At 41.4% G+C, this 19,215-nt stretch overlaps 1 long non-coding RNA gene across 1 annotated transcript; it reads right to left on the bottom strand.

Annotated features, from left to right (window-relative positions):
- Positions 1–14,277: 14,277 nt before the first annotated feature.
- On the bottom strand, positions 14,278–17,824 carry LOC146365992 (uncharacterized). Its single transcript, XR_014798628.1, has 3 exons — positions 17,381–17,824; positions 15,167–15,300; positions 14,278–14,759 (listed from the first exon to the last, which is right to left on the bottom strand). It is a non-coding gene; the product is annotated as an uncharacterized LOC146365992 (long non-coding RNA).
- Between the last annotated feature and the right edge of the window lie 1,391 nt (positions 17,825–19,215).

The raw sequence follows: 19,215 nt of genomic DNA, 5'->3' as shown, positions 1-19,215 counted from the left end.
TTGCGTGGAGCCGCAGATCGAGGGAGATTATCAGTGGTCTTGTATGTCTTCCATTTTCTGATGATTGCTCCCACAGTTGATTTTTTCACACCAAGCTGCTTGCCTATTGTAGATTCACTCTTCCCAGTCTGGTGCAGGTCTACAATACTTTTCCTGGTGTCCTTCAAAAGCTCTTTGGTCTTGGCCATGGCAGAGTTTGGAGTCTGACTGTTTGAGGCTGTGGACAGGTATCTTTTATACAGATGATGAGTTCAAACAGGTGCCATTCATACAGGTAACGAGCGGGGGACAGAAAAGCTTCTTACAGAAGACGTTACAGGTCTGTGAGAGCCAGAGATTTTCCTTGTTTGAGGTGACCAAATACTTATTTTCCACCCTGATTTACGAATAAATTCTTTACAAATCCTACCATGTGGATTCATGGATTTTTTTTTCACATTCTGTCTCTCACAGTTGGAGTGTACCTCTGGTGCAAATTACTGACCTCTGTCATCATTTTAAGTGGTGGAACTTGCACAATCGGTGGCTGACTAAATACTTTTTTGCCCCACTGTACCTTCGAGGTTTAGAAGTGTCAGTGGTCGACGGGCCTCTCTGACAGACGCCAGGATGTTGTGAAGTCCCGCTGATGTAACAGACGGATTTCCTGACAGATTCAGACTCACCAGTGTGGGACACGACGAGAGGCACCTGTGAAATAATAATAAAAAGTCCAACAGGCCAGTAAAGAGTGACAATTTAAACAAAGGCAAAGCCCTAATAACATGAGTAATAACTGAGCCGTAGAAATGACGCCCGCACACACAAACCTCGCCAAGGTAGCTAGTAACCCTGTGTAAACACATTAGTCAACAATTAAATGTTCAGCTTGTTTAACTCCCAGCTCCACCCACAGCCTGTATCCTAGAAGACAAAGTCTTTAAGTTAAAACAACTTCACATTTGCAACCAACTGCAGCTCATGAGTGTAATAAAGTATTCAGCATCACAGAGACAAGGATCGTTGCAGGTTTATTCTTAACTCATTAAACTCCTACTTTTTTCCATAATTTGTTCCAAATCATTTAACATCTCAACGTCATTCCACATTGTAATCAGTGACTTCCCTTAAGTTTGTCACTCACCATGAGTCCAATAGTAGTCAGATAATGAGCCCCATGTAACTATTCTGTAACCACTGAACATCTGTTCAATTGTCACTTGTCTGTCTGTGCTGAATCCTTTACAAGCACTCTTAAAGGAAAACAAACATTAGCCAAACACACGGTTCATCCTGGTCATCCTGGTCATCCCAATTCTGTTAATCTATCCTTTTGCCGCTGCACTCATATCATTTGATTACTTTTTCTTAAGACATTCAGTCTCTAATTCCTCTGTTTTCATGTTGCAACGTCTCTCACCAGCTCACAAGCTATATTCAGACTTGCTGTTTGACGCACACACACACACACACACACACACACACACACACACACACACACACTCTCTCTCTTCTCTTCTCACTCTCTCAAACCAACACAGTCCACATTGATTATTCTTCTGGACCTCAGCGGATCCACCAAAATTCATGTAAGTATATCAACCATTCACAGATTTATTTCTTTTCCTCAGACCACGCCGGATCTGTTAATATCAACAACGCTGCACACTCAGAATTGTACAGCTGATTCTTCCCTTCAGACCGCGCCGGATCTGTTACTTCAGCACAATAAACACTGATTTTCCTTCTAAATCAGTTTACCAAGAGCCACAAAACCATTTCTGACTCGATTTTCTGAAATTCTGTGTCACTTAAACATCCTGACAGCACCAGGTGTTTTCTGTCGGACTTCCTCGTCCCAAATGACTCTTTTTACTCACAAATAAGTGTATCTCATGTTACGGATTCAAATATTGGGGATGGATACAAGAGGAAAAACCACAATAACAACACTGGTCCGGCCGGGTTGAGTCAAACGATGATTTTAATGATCACACGCGTGGGAGATGGACACCGTACGCAGACAGCATCAGATCTCAAAATGGTGGAGCATTGATCAAACTCTTATAGCCTCTAGTGGCCCCCACCTAATCATAAAAGCCTAAACATTCACATTCTTTCTCTCACACAGCGCCTAAGCTACGACCTTGGCTCCCTGTTTATCTGCTCCTGCTGAGATGGGGCAGAAAACTCCAGTATGTTCTGTTCTCTTCTAATCAGACAAATAAGGCGATGACTTTCTGCAAACAGTATTTCTCATAACTCAGCAGTATAATGCATCATAAAACAATATCATTCATTCACAATAAATCAGCAGTCTAATGTAATGCAACTCAGCTTAACAAATGCAATAGTTATCACCGTCTTCTAATTCAGGAGAATAATGCAAAATAAAACTACATAATAATTCACCATCTTTAATTAAGGGTCTAACATGGCATAAAATAATATTATAATCTGACACTCCCCCTTTTGTGCTCTTTAGAATAAAGAGCTCACCTACACCCTGTAGTCCAATGCGGCCGGGTTCATTTCTTCTTACGCCTGAGGCCCTTTGTCCCCCTGTTGGGCGAACCATATGTGAGATGGCCTCTGTGTTTGCGCAGTCCAGGTGCAAGAAGAACTATTATTCCAACAGTAGCAGGTACAGATGACACTCCCCAGTTCTCCCACAGCTTTATTTTGGTGCTACCTTATACCCTTCAGACGTACTCAGACTAGAACCTCTGTCCGAGGAGCTTTTAGCCTTTATTTTATTGCTGCAGCCACCAGTGTCTTCCAGTTGGGTGATCCTCTGCTCTTCTTTCTTTAACCTCAGGGGTTAGACAACCCTTCAGTCGTTGCACAGATCAGGGGATTATTCTGCCCCGATGTCAAACAACAATCTGTGTATCCTCGGGTCCTGTGTATCCCGTGTATTCCCCAGAAAAAGGAACAGGAACGTGTCCCCCTTTTGCCCAAGAGCCTCTCGAACCTCGTTGGTCTGGTGTCCCTGGATCTCCGCCAACCCATTCATGGTTATTGCTGTGTTTATGGGATCCATCCTTTTGAGGTGACTAATCAGAGGCCAAACGCCATGACACTTGGACCCAGTTGGTGTCTCGGCAGTCACTGTGTCTGCCTCTGCTGCGAAGGATCCTCGTATATCTGTGACCTCGTCTGGTGTCTGTTCCTTTCTCTGTAAGAGACAGAAAACCAAAACACCTCCCTGCCTAGCCCTAATAATCTACTGTTGTTATCTACTGACCTTCTGGTGATTCAGGATTGGTTTAGAATATTCAGAATGTCCCAGGGACTTATTCTAATCATATCCTATGTGTGTGTAAGCGTGTTTGCATTTAGCCCTCTGCACTCAAAGTCAATACCTGCAATATATCAGTCCGGACCATCACGCCGGACGAAGCTTATGACCTTCAAAAGACCAAGTGCCAACTCCTTATAAGCACATTTGCAAGGTGTGTAAGAAATTATTAAAACCACTCATGTGTTTCCTTCCGCCTACTGTCCCACGGTTTCCTCTCCAGTGTGGTACTCAGCTTCTCGTGAACACAGGCATTTTATCTTCTAAATGCTATTCAATTCATTTCAATGATTAATGCTTAAACATGGATTAAAAATGATTTATGCTTCTCACTGGTTCTCTAAAAAAGTCCGGAGACCTCTTGGGTCACTATTGGCTTAAGCTGTACCATACCTAAGTTATTAAAACAAATGAAGTCATAAAAATGTTCATATAACCCTTGTTTGATGTTAAAACCCAACTTCCCCCCTTTTTTGACACATTCCAATGTGTCAAATCAACGGAGCTAGAAAATTAAAAGAAAAGGTTAGTGACCTCATCTCTCAGAAAGTCTCAGACTTTCTCCTATCCAGTGTCGTAGCTCCAGTAGGCTCCGCCCGGAGCCAAGAAAAGCATGATATGTGTGTCGTGTAAGCGCGTGCGGCCTTCTATGCTCAAAGTCACTCCAGTCCATAGATCAGCCAGACATCGCGCTGACTGTAGCTTTTAACCCTTATTAACTTGAGCACAACTCTATAATGAGCAACAAACTGCAATATGTATAAAAATGATCATGGTTACACCTGCAATGAAAGATCATACGATTATCCTGACACCTGTAAATAGAAGATTAACCTGAGGTTATAACAATCACCGGAACACAAATGTTAATATAATGTCAAAAGCTTCAATAAATCATTAATGCAATGCTTGTTATATGATTCTGATGCAATAATAATGCTGATGCTAAAATAACAGTAAAACACCCCCTTTTATCCCGTTTACAAACTTCACAAATAAACGTTTATCCATGCCTCTTTTAATTTTATTTCCCCCTGTTTTTCCCCTCACTGACCACAGCAGGGGAAACTTTGTTTTGATTCAGCCATGAATCCAGCCCACCTGATTCATCACTGAGCCCCATCGCCACTGGCATCTAACAGGGTGGTGCTGCATATTCTTCCTTTAATGTCTCTATTTTCAATCTATTAATTAGAGTGCTTAAACCTGAAGTAGACTACGTCCACAACAAGTCAATACAGCTGTAAATGTGGCCAATTATCAATCTATTACCAATCAATAATGAAAAATAGCTTTTATTTTATGCATGTTTTTAGTCAACCACTCACCCAGAGGATCTTCAATCCCAGAAAATTCCTTCTCCTCATTTAATAAGTCAGTCCTCCTTCCATGCCCTGGTAACTGGTCCATCCAGAGCCATATCATCTTGAAATATACATACAACAAGCCAAACCACACCTTGGTCACACCAACCTTTTTCCGCCCTGAAGATGTCCAACGCCATCTTAGTCTGGACCAGGGTGTTAATAGATTTGCAATTTTCGTTAGTTTTTTATTTTTATTTAGCTTCGACTTCAGATTTTCAATTTTATGTCAGTTGTAATTAGTTTTTACCAATTGTTTGCTAGTTCAGTCTAGTTTTTATTTTTTTTCGAAAATCCTTAGTTTCAGTTTAGTTTTGATCAGTTTCAGTTATAGTTTTAGTTGTGTTTGCAATAATTAAGTGTAACAAAATCCCAGTTTCATCATATCAGTCATGCTCTTCTGCTTATCCTTGGGTGTTGAGACTATCAACTCTTGCAGCACCAGGTGTTCGCAATTTTGGTTCAAGTGAATTGATAATCTTTTTGTAGGCGATTGACTCACACAGTTATGTAGATGTCCCAGTCCTGTTGTCTTGGGATGCATCACGCTGCCTTGCATGGGGTTAGCTTCTGTTTTCTGGGGATGAGGGTTGAGTGGGGGGAGCTCTCTGAGGAGGGGGAGTGTGCTCCCCCTTACCTTTTCAAGGTAAGCCAGGTCAGCCTTCTTGTGTGGGCTTTTCAAGTGCACTTTAAGGTTTGTGGGATTTTTTCCCTTTAGAAGTGTCCCTGATAATTTGTCTCTTTCCACTACAAGACACTTGCTTTATCCAAAACACAGTCATATTTAAAGTAATTCCAAATTGGACTCTGGCGCTTTCTCCTGACTTTTCCTGACATGATTCTGCGCGTGGACGGAGCAGCAACACAGACGACTCGCCTAACGTACTGGTCACCTGCTGGCATAATGAGACACAGCAAGAAAAAATCTGGAAACTAAACTTCATTTTCACCCATGACTATTGTAGGACACGCACACCTCAATGAAAACTAAACACATTTTGCTATAAATTCAGTTAATTTTAGTTAGTTTTGTGAACGCTCATTACAGTTTTAGTTAATTTTCCTTTTTTGTTTTTATTTTTATTTCCGTTAACGAAAATGTTTTTTTTCCTCACTTCTAGTTTTCATTATTTCGTTTACATGTACTCTATTTGAACAGGGATTTTTCAGTGTCAAATGGAATTTTTTTTTTTTTTTTTTTAATGTGTGTCTGTTAATGCAAATCAATTTATTTATTTATTTATTTTTCTGAAAGGCAAATGTTAAACGGGCTCTAACAAATCCACTTTATTGCGTGCTCATAGATTTTCTTTTGTCAGGGTCGCTCACCCAATGTGGTTTATTTAAATTTGTGAATTATGTCACGCTTATTAGTGGCTCATGATTGCTTAAGGCCTATGTCTGAACTTGACTACAGAGGCAGAGCATCACTCCATCCTTTCAGGGTGAAGGACTTCACTTTCTTTGTGTCAAGGCAGCTCATAATTATCTTAATAGCTTTACCTAATCAAGTTATGGCTTAAAATCACTTGTGTTATAAGTATGAACTGTTCTAAATTCATTCAAATTTTGTTTCCAATTCACTTGCAGCAGTTTAGACCGAATTATTAACGATAATAACCTTGCTCTGGACTGTCAAAGGTGACTTTAACGCTGACTGTTCCGACAATTCATTTTATAACATTTCCTGGTCAGATTAGCCAATCTCTGCACTCTGGAATCAACATAATCAACATGGTCAATATTTTCCTGCGTGTTATTTCACCATGTTATCGATTCCAGCTCTCCATCCGCATGTGGTTTGGCACATTACATTTATCTAAAACTCCACTCCGTCTCTAAATGTTTTGAAGAATTTTTCAAGCCTGGGATCAAATTTTGAGAATTTGACCACTGCAAACTAGCCAGACTGTGGACCTGCACCCAAGACCTTCTTAATGTGGAGCAACAGCACCAACCAGCATGCCAACAATGTAGGAAATACAGGAAAGCTATGATTTCCTGTATTTGATGCAGAATTATTTTGTTCGTGCCCTTGACAGGTTAATCCACAATAAATAGCAATAGCATGCATGGGGTGTGGGTGTCGTTGTCGCCTCTTATAACTCCAGTGATTTTCCTGTAGTTTGAAATCTTATGCGGTGTCGTGGATTCCGTGAGTTCAGCAGCTAACCACTCTTATTAGATTGTATCGTGTCATCTCAATGAGAACAAATTGAGTTGTTGGATTTCGTACAGATCTTTAAAGCCTGAGGCAATTGTGTTAAATACACGCGAGATGCTTACGTAAATCCAAGGGCTGGCCCCCTTTTTTTTCTCTATTTTTTTTTTTTTTTTTTTTTTTTTTTTTTTCAGTGTGTTCCTCCTTCAATTAAATCTCAATCAAAAATGTGGCGCTCCGAAATAAAACTCACACCGTTAATTCATCATTTTCACTCTGTACCACTGCTCCTTATCAGGCTGTGTGAAGCACAGTAAACAATTCAGTCGAGGCCTTGAGCCATAGACAGACATCACGCACAGACATTGTTTTCATAACCAAACTGCCTTAGACCCTGTCCCCTAAACCTACACAAACGCCCTCTGGGTGACATGAAATGCATTTAACCAATAAACAATCAATGGCTTCTTGTTGTTGTAACAGATTCTGTATTTGGACTATTGTGTGCAGCATTTTGCGTGTCAGCATAAGCATTTGTTAGTAAAGCATTCTTCATTGCAGCAGCGTGTGTGTATCACTCTTCATTGCACAAGCATGTGCATGTGTGTGTGTGTGTGTGTGTGTGTGTGTCATTTCTCACTCAATTGACTCAGCGCGTGTGTGTGTGTGTGTGTGTCAGTGAATCAACGAGTGCATATGTGTTCATATGTGTGTTTCTCTTCATTCTGAGTCAGTGCATGTAGATGTGTGTGTGTTTGTGTGTGTTTGTGTTCATCACTTTCCTGTTCTGGTGTTCTGGGTAAACCACGGCCTGAAGCGTGCCCTGGGGTCCTGCCCTCCTCCATTTCAGTCTGTTTGCATCCATTGGTGCTGCTGCTCAAAGTTCTGTCCATACTGGTTCTGGCCCCAATTGAGGCAGTCCTTTTCTCCAGTGTCCTGCATCTTCTCCTTGTCCAGCTCCTCCTTAACTTGACCCTTTTGCTTCTGTAGCTCCTTCAGGGTTTGCTCCTGCTGTAGGAGCTTCTTGTCAGGTTTGGCGACCTCCTGCTCCAGCAAGCTCCGGCCTGATTTCAAGTCCTGTGTCTGGGACTCCAAGCCTGACTGATGGGTTCGATTATCAGCCAGCTCCTCCTGAGCCATGCTCAGTTTCTGCTCTGATGCCTTGAGCTCTTACTGAGGGCCGAAACCTCAGAGTCTTTTCCGTACACGTCAGATTGAAGTCCATTGATGTTTTCCTTGCTTTGCTCCACGGCCTTCTGCGGCTCTGCTGTCCGGCTCTTCTCAGAGGTCAGCTCCTGGCCGAGCCCCGACACCTGTGCCTTCAGCTTATTTTCTTCTGGTGCTTTTGTCCATTCTGAGGTGCCTCCTGACCTCAGTTACTCCTCCTGTCTCTGGCACGCCCTTTTTGCTTCCCGATCATCCGTGTTGGTCAGTCACTGTCCTGCACAGTTTTAATGCAGAGTTGTTAAGGTCAGCCTTCTTTTGCTCAGCCTCACTTTTCCTCTGGGCTTAATGGGCGTCTCGTCACAGCTCTGTCAGCTGAAGCTGTCTGGAAATCTCCCCCGTGTAGTGAAACGGGCCTTGGATTTAACGCTCTCCGTCTCCGCTGCATGAGATCGGTTTCCTGCAGCACTGTTGACATTTTCAGGTTGTTGTTGTGGGTCCAGCTGCTGTAGCATTTGGTCAGGGTCACATCAAAGATGGTAGAGGAGAGAGCAGGAGTCCAGGTCAGCCTCGGCAAAGCAGCCTGTAATCAAGCATAAAGAGAAAAAACAAAAACAAAACAAAAACAGACGAACAGGAAAATGATGTTGTGTTGGCTGTGTTATTCAGAGAGGGGAGAAACAACGGGGCCAGGCCCTGTGTCAGCCTTCTCTCCCCCTTTTTTTTGTTTTTTCTCACTATATAATCAACTCATAACCCACCAAGCTGACAGGACAACACAGGTACATGTTAAAATTGTTAAGATCATGTTTAAAAGCCCATAAAAGGAATTTTCTTTCATTCAGTAATCACTTGTATTAATCAATCAGCAGAAAACATGTCACAATTTGAATCTTTTAACCACTAAATTTGTCGTGTCATCACTGGTTGGTCAGACCAGTGTCTTTTTTTTTTTTTGAAGATAAGTTGTTGTCCTGCAACCCAGAGAGTTTATTTGTTAGTAGTGGATAAACTTTATCATTTAACAACAGGTGTATGTTAAATTTCGCTGCTTTAACCTTGCTGGAAAATCTTCACGTGTTCATGAATGTAAGCTGTTTCTTCATTGCGTGTATGTACATTTGTAGGTGGGTTATTTTAACTTTTTTCTCAAACAAGGCATTTCTCTAACACGTGCCTTTCTCATACATTTCTCTGGTTGTGTGTGTGTTTTTATTTTGTTTCCCAAATTTTGATTCCCCACCTTAAATAACAGCATTCCATGTCTACAGCCAGGAGTTAGAGCTTGCTTGTGAGATTCAGGGACACATGGTGCCAACAACAATTCAGTCAAAAACTTGCCTGCAAATTTCCAGTGATGGTAACCGATAACTGGAGGAGAAGATGTCCTTTAAGCTTCTTTTCCGGGTGGGGACAGAGTGAGGTCAAGCTGTAAACTTTTGAGCCAAAGCTTGGCCTGTCTGTCGTCCCAATTCTGTTTATGCTTTTGCCGCTGTACTCAGGTTTCCAGGTTGGGAGAAATCCACCTGTATTAACACACTAAAACATTCATTTAGTATTTCTTTTCTGAAAACCTTCACTTACTATTTCTTTTCTGAAAACATCCTGATTCACTTCATCTGACTAGATTTTACTCTCTCTCTCTCTCGGTGCATACTTCTCACAGTCTGGCCGTTGCCTTTTATGGGCATGCAGAGTTCCTGTCACACACACAGCTGAAATTCGTGCTTGATCACACCCTATATTATGATAAAACCAACAGTAAATCAAATGTAACCGCTTATATTATTGGGCTGAACCAAGAGTCACTTTAAAAATCTTATAAATCCTGCTTCACACCATAAAACTGAAACAAATCACAGCTGTATTTATCACTCAATCTTACTCTGCCGACTGAAGTGCCGGTCTAAATCATGCACGACTTGTCTTTTCTATATCAAAACTCAGCCAAACATCAAACATTTACCCTAGTCATTCAAAACCTTATTTGTAATATTATAATCAGCAAAATCAGCGTCTTATTTACAGGTCTTTAACAGTATTTGCAAATCATAATTATAAAACTCAAAAAACACGCTAAACCGGAAGCAAAAGTCCTCTGTGCGCTTCACAGCAGCCACCTCATTTGCAGGTTCACACACCGTCTAAAAATAGCTCGCAGCGCTGCAGCGCGCTCTCGTCACACACAGTCTCTCACACAGTTCTATTATTTTATATTACAAAGACGTCTTATATTTACAACCACTGTCAGGCCTGGCAGATTTAGCGCCTACACAATTTTGACAAATTTAAGTTAACGGGTCCAACCGAAGAAAGTCCAACTTTTTTGTAATCAATTAACCAGTATCAGACTCTAACTGTATCTGGCCTCATCTCTAAAGTCCCTAACTCAATTTAACAGTGTCCAAAAAAGCGCAGACACCGTTCCAAACGGTGAGTGGTGCAACCACTACTTATTCTGGAGTGCCCCAAGCTCCACAGTGACCAACTGACTATCCCTCAAAGAGGACAAGGCCTAGGCGTCCCCGACCTTGGCAAGCGTTACCTCTGAGCACTGCGCTTCCTAGCAGACTCCAACTGCCGTCCTATAATAATTTATAACACTTTAAAACAACAGTCAACCCCCCAAAACAAGAGTATGACTGAGGCAGGTGCAACCTAGTGGTCAATGGGGACTCCAACCCACAAAATGACCACTCAGGTCCACTCCCATGACCAATTGGGACTCCAACCCACAAAATGACCAATTCCCTATCCAACTACTTGGGACTCCAACCCAATTTCTTAGCAGACTCTAACTGCATTTATTTCTCAGCAGACTCTAACTGCATTTATTTCTTAGCAGACTCTAACTGCATTTATTTCTTAGCAGACTCTAACTGCTTCAACTCATGAGATTTTTTCATCAAAATCAAAACAGACATTTACCAGTAATTTCAGCGAGTAGACTTCAATTTTATCATGTCCAATTTGGCACACTTTGGAAATAATTCAACAGGTAGTGCTTTACCTTTGTATAAGCCGGCTTATGCCCACTCACGTCAGACCACTGGCTTGTGCCTGTCCGTTCGACAACCTCGGACCGTCCAAACCTCCAAAATTCCACCCCAATACCACAGGACGAGCCCCCAAACTGTTACGGATTCAAATATTGGGGATGGATACAAGAGGAAAAACCACAATAACAACACTGGTCCGGCCGGGTTGAGTCAAACGATGATTTTAATGATCACACGCGTGGGAGATGGACACCGTACGCAGACAGCATCAGATCTCAAAATGGTGGAGCATTGATCAAACTCTTATAGCCTCTAGTGGCCCCCACCTAATCATAAAAGCCTAAACATTCACATTCTTTCTCTCACACAGCGCCTAAGCTACAACCTTGGCTCCCTGTTTATCTGCTCCTGCTGAGATGGGGCAGAAAACTCCAGTATGTTCTGTTCTCTTCTAATCAGACAAATAAGGCGATGACTTTCTGCAAACAGTATTTCTCATAACTCAGCAGTATAATGCATCATAAAACAATATCATTCATTCACAATAAATCAGCAGTCTAATGTAATGCAACTCAGCTTAACAAATGCAATAGTTATCACCGTCTTCTAATTCAGGAGAATAATGCAAACTAAAACTACATAATAATTCACCATCTTTAATTAAGGGTCTAACATGGCATAAAATAATATTATAATCTGACACTCAAAATGATCTTCTGATCATAGCTATTCCTGAGGCCACAAATCTCAGCAGCGCCACCTGAGTAAAATCTTAGTAAACCTCTTTACTAAGGAGGAAGTTCTTCAACTTCCTGACCAAACACTTATTGAACCATAAACTGACCAATAACTCTTATATTCTCTTATTCTTTAATCACACACTGGTCTCTTTTCTCTCCTATTTCCTCATAACATCTCATGTTACTTTTATCTCAGTACTGTCTTTTTCTCAAAGTTTCATTATCCTTACTTCAAAGCTTCTCATTACTTCAAAGTTCCCGTTCATCACTGTGTTAATGTTATGCTAACATAGCTGTTTCGCTAGTCACATAGCACATCACTATATACCAGCTAGCCAAACTTCAGTAACCCTACAAACATCACTGCTGCTTGCTTTCCTGTCTTCATGTATGTCGGAAGTGATAGCAGAGCTGTGCCTTTTAATTTGTTTTAGAAATCCCTCAGTCAGAACCTGGTATATGATATTTAGATGGAAACTAGCGAGCTAACTCTCTGCTAACTTCTAACTCCGTTACATTTCAGAAATTCTTTTTTCATGGATGCCTGGGTGTTAAACTTCATTGTTACACCTGGTAGAGCAGCCACACTGATCATTTTATTACAGATGAAAGAATTCAGACAGTTTTTAAACTCTCAGTGATCCTGCAGTGATCGTTTGACTTTGGGACCTGCAGTGTGGTTTGGGTCCAGACACGGCTAATGACCAGACTTAAAGACCAAATTTCGGGTCACTTTTGCCGGTCCCAAGCCCAAATAAAGGAGCTAGCTTGAAGCGTGACATAAAAAACAATAATTGCTAAGAAAAGTGTCATTTGTAGTTCTAAATATATTCTAAATGCATTTAGATCGTTTTTACTCACTTTATGTCTCTTCCACGATCTTATGTCTCTCTCCTATGTTGGTTAGGACCACAGTGATACTGGGAATTCCACGGTGTTCACTGTCTTCAGCAAGCTTACAAGGGCCGGTTGAAGGGCTACAGTCTTATCATACATGTGCAGTGTTCCTACAAGCCATAAGGTTACCTTGAGTGAGGAAGATGATGATTTACAGTCCGTCTGAGTCCATAGGTTGATGTGCAAGCACATTTGTCCCATTCTCCACAGAGGGCAGTGGGCATAGGTGTGACGTCACAAACACTTAAGTTGCTGCGTTAGAGTGACAGCAGAAAATTGTGAGCGTTCCACTTGTATGCGGCAAGAAGTAGGCACACATTGCCAGGGATGTGGTTGGAACGGCTGACTAGATAAGGCCTGGTGTCCAGCTAATGAAAAAGAGCCGAAAATGGGGGTGTGGCTGTGCACTGGTGTGCACTTTAAATGTACCCCTTCTACCCTGCCTTACAGGGCCGCCCAAGTGGCTCATGGGAACGTGACAGGCCCCATGGCAGAGATTGAGGACAGAGGGCAGTGGTTCGAATCCCATGCGGACCAATGTAGGGAAATACAAAAAAAAATTAGAAAAAGTTTCCTGGCTCTGAAATTCACCTGCTGGCCTTGCTTAGGAGACCACAGGCGAGCCCGCAGTAGAAGGGTTCTCTCTGCTTTTTACCGCTGTCTCAAAACATTTTTTCCATCAATCAATATTGCTTGTTATGGTTGCTATGGACCACCAAACACGCCACGCCACGCATTGTCGCTTTCGCAATCTTTTCTTCATGTCCAAACAAACGCTCAATTTTGCCTTCATTAACACAAATTAGACATCAAAACCTAGGTATTTTTCTTGCCTTTCACAAAATGCCACTGTCATTATTGTAGGACTTGCCGTTTTCTCGCCAATGGCCTCGAAGCAACACAGTTAAAAAATCTCCACATTCAAAGTATATGGAGACTTGAGTGAAAATGACAGCTGAAATTCTGTAACGGAGGCGTTTTCAACTCGTCATATCTTCTAGATGTATTTTTCTTTAGAGACCTGAAAACCGCCTTGATTTTTTTTTTTTTTTTTTATTAAAGCCTGCTGATTGTTACAGTGAAAGAATGATGTCGACGGCCGTGTACTTTTGGAGTTACAGAACATTTTGTAACACGAAGAAACAGCAGTTTTCACCTCTCAGTTGTGGTAAACGCTTGAAATATATTATGGAGAACGTGCTTTGGGAGCGAGAGACCCGGGTTGAAATCTAGCCAGTGGCAGTATCTAATATCTTTCCCTAATTCACTTTATAATTACAAATTCTCAACACTTGAACATTCCCACGTGTGTTCTGATCAAAACAGTGCAAGAATGAGCTCTTTAGCGTTTGATTTTCAACTTATCCACATTTCTTTGCGGACACTCCTGCATGTCACAAATACATTGCACAAAGCGCATCTGTGGCTGTGTACCATTCGTGGTGCGTTGGCTCCCTCTACTGGTACGCGCCTCATTCAAATGTCGCCACACATTTAAAAATGCAGGGTGTCTTTACACTGTCATAGCTTCTAGATAGATTTCTTCAGAGACCTGAAAATCGCTGTGATTATTCACCATAGCCTGCTGAGTCTTACAGTGAAAGAACGATGTCAACGTATAGCATCGTCAGTTACTTTAATTGTGTTTGGGGTTTTTTTTTAATCAAATCCTACAAAACAGGACCATTGTGACACAAAACCTCTCACACACTAACACAAACTCTTTATACAGACACAGAGCTTTCCATGTATAAATAAGGCAGACAAAAATGCATAAAACACAAGCTATCAACAGACTGTTGGTGGACACCATGTCACTTTATTTTGTTTTTATCTTGTTTCTTTTTGGTGTAGCCTCATTAAACAAAATGTTTATAAAAATGACCACTTTTATTATGAATTTTTATGAAATGAATAATTCATTATTAATTATTTATTATGAACACACCTGCCACCCTCAAGTGGAGGTGGCAGAGAGGAGGCACTTGGAGTTTCGGTCGAGAAAGTGTCCGTGTGACTGAGTCCTGTCCCATCGCTGCTTCAAGGTCTGTCGGTCCAGCTTGTTGAGGGCCTGAGAGCAAAGACGGATATCCTGGACCAGCTCTGACAAACTGTCCAGGTCTTGACTCTCCCAGGGGCCAGAGACCTGACAACCTGCAGGTTAAGCAACAAAGAAACATTTTACTTCATATCCATAATTTCCATTTTCCCCCCTATAAATATTTGACATCCAAATGTAGCCTATGAGCTAGCATCCAGCAATATTTTCTGCCCCATAAAATGGAAAATTAATTCACAACTAATCTTTTTTTTTTTAATCTTCAAACCACACTTCTATATTGTAATGTCTGTGTGTGTACTCATCATGTAACACCTCTGTGCATACATACTAAATGTTCAAACTTAGAAATGTGTCAAAAGGAAACAGACTGATAGCAAGAAACAAACTGTTGCCAAGTACAACTTTGCACAGGTGATAAAAACATCAAAGAAATCCAAATTGTGAATTAGTGTGAAACTCCATGTCCATGGAGTATCTCCAAGTTCACACATATGCATACCTTCGAGGTTTAGAAGTGTCAGTGGTCGACGGGCCTCTCTGACAGACGCCAGGATGTTGTGAAGTCCCGCTGATGTAACAGACGGATTTCCTGACAGATTCAGACTCACCAGTGTGGGACACGACGAGAGGCACCTGTGAAATAATAATAAAAAGTCCAACAGGCCAGTAAAGAGTGACAATTTAAACAAAGGCAAAGCCCTAATAACATGAGTAATAACTGAGCCGTAGAAATGACGCCCGCACACACAAACCTCGCCAAGGTAGCTAGTAACCCTGTGTAAACACATTAGTCAACAATTAAATGTTCAGCTTGTTTAACTCCCAGCTCCACCCACAGCCTGTATCCTAGAAGACAAAGTCTTTAAGTTAAAACAACTTCACATTTGCAACCAACTGCAGCTCATAAGTGTAATAAAGTATTCAGCATCACAGAGACAAGGATCGTTGCAGGTTTATTCTTAACTCATTAAACTCCTACTTTTTTCCATAATTTGTTCCAAATCATTTAACATCTCAACGTCATTCCACATTGTAATCAGTGACTTCCCTTAAGTTTGTCACTCACCATGAGTCCAATAGTAGTCAGATAATGAGCCCCATGTAACTATTCTGTAACCACTGAACATCTGTTCAATTGTCACTTGTCTGTCTGTGCTGAATCCTTTACAAGCACTCTTAAAGGAAAACAAACATTAGCCAAACACACGGTTCATCCTGGTCATCCTGGTCATCCCAATTCTGTTAATCTATCCTTTTGCCGCTGCACTCATATCATTTGATTACTTTTTCTTAAGACATTCAGTCTCTAATTCCTCTGTTTTCATGTTGCAACGTCTCTCACCAGCTCACAAGCTATATTCAGACTTGCTGTTTGACGCACACACACACACACACACACACACACACACACACACTCTCTCTCTCTCTCTCTCTTCTCTTCTCACTCTCTCAAACCAACACAGTCCACATTGATTATTCTTCTGGACCTCAGCGGATCCACCAAAATTCATGTAAGTATATCAACCATTCACCGATTTATTTCTTTTCCTCAGACCACGCCGGATCTGTTAATATCAACAACGCTGCACACTCAGAATTGTACAGCTGATTCTTCCCTTCAGACCGCGCCGGATCTGTTACTTCAGCACAATAAACACTGATTTTCCTTCTAAATCAGTTTACCAAGAGCCACAAAACCATTTCTGACTCGATTTTCTGAAATTCTGTGTCACTTAAACATCCTGACAGCACCAGGTGTTTTCTGTCGGACTTCCTCGTCCCAAATTACTCTTTTTACTCACAAATAAGTGTATCTCAAAATGATCTTCTGATCATAGCTATTCCTGAGGCCACAAATCTCAGCAGCGCCACCTGAGTAAAATCTTAGTAAACCTCTTTACTAAGGAGGAAGTTCTTCAACTTCCTGACCAAACACTTATTGAACCATAAACTGACCAATAACTCTTATATTCTCTTATTCTTTAATCACACACTGGTCTCTTTTCTCTCCTATTTCCTCATAACATCTCATGTTACTTTTATCTCAGTACTGTCTTTTTCTCAAAGTTTCATTATCCTTACTTCAAAGCTTCTCATTACTTCAAAGTTCCCGTTCATCACTGTGTTAATGTTATGCTAACATAGCTGTTTCGCTAGTCACATAGCACATCACTATATACCAGCTAGCCAAACTTCAGTAACCCTACAAACATCACTGCTGCTTGCTTTCCTGTCTTCATGTATGTCGGAAGTGATAGCAGAGCTGTGCCTTTTAATTTGTTTTAGAAATCCCTCAGTCAGAACCTGGTATATGATATTTAGATGGAAACTAGCGAGCTAACTCTCTGCTAACTTCTAACTCCGTTACATTTCAGAAATTCTTTTTTCATGGATGCCTGGGTGTTAAACTTCATTGTTACACCTGGTAGAGCAGCCACACTGATCATTTTATTACAGATGAAAGAATTCAGACAGTTTTTAAACTCTCAGTGATCCTGCAGTGATCGTTTGACTTTGGGACCTGCAGTGTGGTTTGGGTCCAGACACAGCTAATGACCAGACTTAAAGACCAAATTTCGGGTCACTTTTGCCGGTCCCAAGCCCAAATAAAGGAGCTAGCTTGAAGCGTGACATAAAAAACAATAATTGCTAAGAAAAGTGTCATTTGTAGTTCTAAATATATTCTAAATGCATTTAGATCGTTTTTACTCACTTTATGTCTCTTCCACGATCTTATGTCTCTCTCCTATGTTGGTTAGGACCACAGTGATACTGGGAATTCCACGGTGTTCACTGTCTTCAGCAAGCTTACAAGGGCCGGTTGAAGGGCTACAGTCTCATCATACATGTGCAGTGTTCCTACAAGCCATAAGGTTACCTTGAGTGAGGAAGATGATGATTTACAGTCCGTCTGAGTCCATAGGTTGATGTGCAAGCACATTTGTCCCATTCTCCACAGAGGGCAGTGGGCATAGGTGTGACGTCACAAACACTTAAGTTGCTGCGTTAGAGTGACAGCAGAAAATTGTGAGCGTTCCACTTGTATGCGGCAAGAAGTAGGCACACATTGCCAGGGATGTGGTTGGAACGGCTGACTAGATAAGGCCTGGTGTCCAGCTAATGAAAAAGAGCCGAAAATGGGGGTGTGGCTGTGCACTGGTGTGCACTTTAAATATACCCCTTCTGCCCTGCCTTACAGGGCCGCCCAAGTGGCTCATGGGAACGTGACAGGCCCCATGGCAGAGATTGAGGACAGAGGGCAGTGGTTCGAATCCCATGCGGACCAATGTAGGGAAATACAAAAAAAAATTAGAAACAGTTTCCTGGCTCTGAAATTCACCTGCTGGCCTTGCTTAGGAGACCGCAGGCGAGCCCGCAGTAGAAGGGTTCTCTCTGCTTTTTACCGCTGTCTCAAAACATTTTTTCCATCAATCAATATTGCTTGTTATGGTTGCTATGGACCACCAAACACGCCATGCCACGCCACGCATTGTCGCTTTCGCAATCTTTTCTTCATGTCCAAACAAACGCTCAATTTTGCCTTCATTAACACAAATTAGACATCAAAACCTAGGTATTTTTCTTGCCTTTCACAAAATGCCACTGTCATTATTGTAGGACTTGCCGTTTTCTCGCCAATGGCCTCGAAGCAACACAGTTTAAAAATCTCCACATTCAAAGTATATGGAGACTTCAGTGAAAATGACAGCTGAAATTCTGTAACGGAGGCGTTTTCAACTCGTCATATCTTCTAGATGTATTTTTCTTTAGAGACCTGAAAACCGCCTTGATTCTTTTTTTTTTTTTTTTTTTTTTTTTATTAAAGCCTGCTGATTGTTACAGTGAAAGAATGATGTCGACAGCCCGTGTACTTTTGGAGTTACAGAACATTTTGTAACACGAAGAAACAGCAGTTTTCACCTCTCAGTTGTGGTAAACGCTTGAAATATATTATGGAGAACGTGCTTTGGGAGCGAGAGACCCGGGTTGAAATCTAGCCAGTGGCAGTATCTAATATCTTTCCCTAATTCACTTTATAATTACAAATTCTCAACACTTGAACATTCCCACGTGTGTTCTGATCAAAACAGTGCAAGAATGAGCTCTTTAGCGTTTGATTTTCAACTTATCCACATTTCTTTGCGGACACTCCTGCATGTCACAAATACATTGCACAAAGCGCATCTGTGGCTGTGTACCATTCGTGGTGCGTTGGCTCCCTCTACTGGTACGCGCCTCATTCAAATGTCGCCACACATTTAAAAATGCAGGGTGTCTTTACACTGTCATAGCTTCTAGATAGATTTCTTCAGAGACCTGAAAATCGCTGTGATTATTCACCATAGCCTGCTGAGTCTTACAGTGAAAGAACGATGTCAACGTATAGCATCGTCAGTTACTTTAATTGTGTTTGGGTTTTTTTTTTTTATCAAATCCTACAAAACAGGACCATTGTGACACAAAACCTCTCACACACTAACACAAACTCTTTATACAGACACAGAGCTTTCCATGTGTAAATAAGGCAGACAAAAATGCATAAAACAC

Source organism: Perissodus microlepis, chromosome 19, assembly GCF_051167445.1.
Source record: "Perissodus microlepis isolate ML-2025 ecotype Zambia chromosome 19, ASM5116744v1, whole genome shotgun sequence".
Classification (NCBI taxonomy): domain Eukaryota; kingdom Metazoa; phylum Chordata; class Actinopteri; order Cichliformes; family Cichlidae; genus Perissodus; species Perissodus microlepis.
The sequence above is the reverse complement of the archived record's forward strand: the minus strand, read 5'-3'. Positions and strand labels throughout refer to the sequence as shown.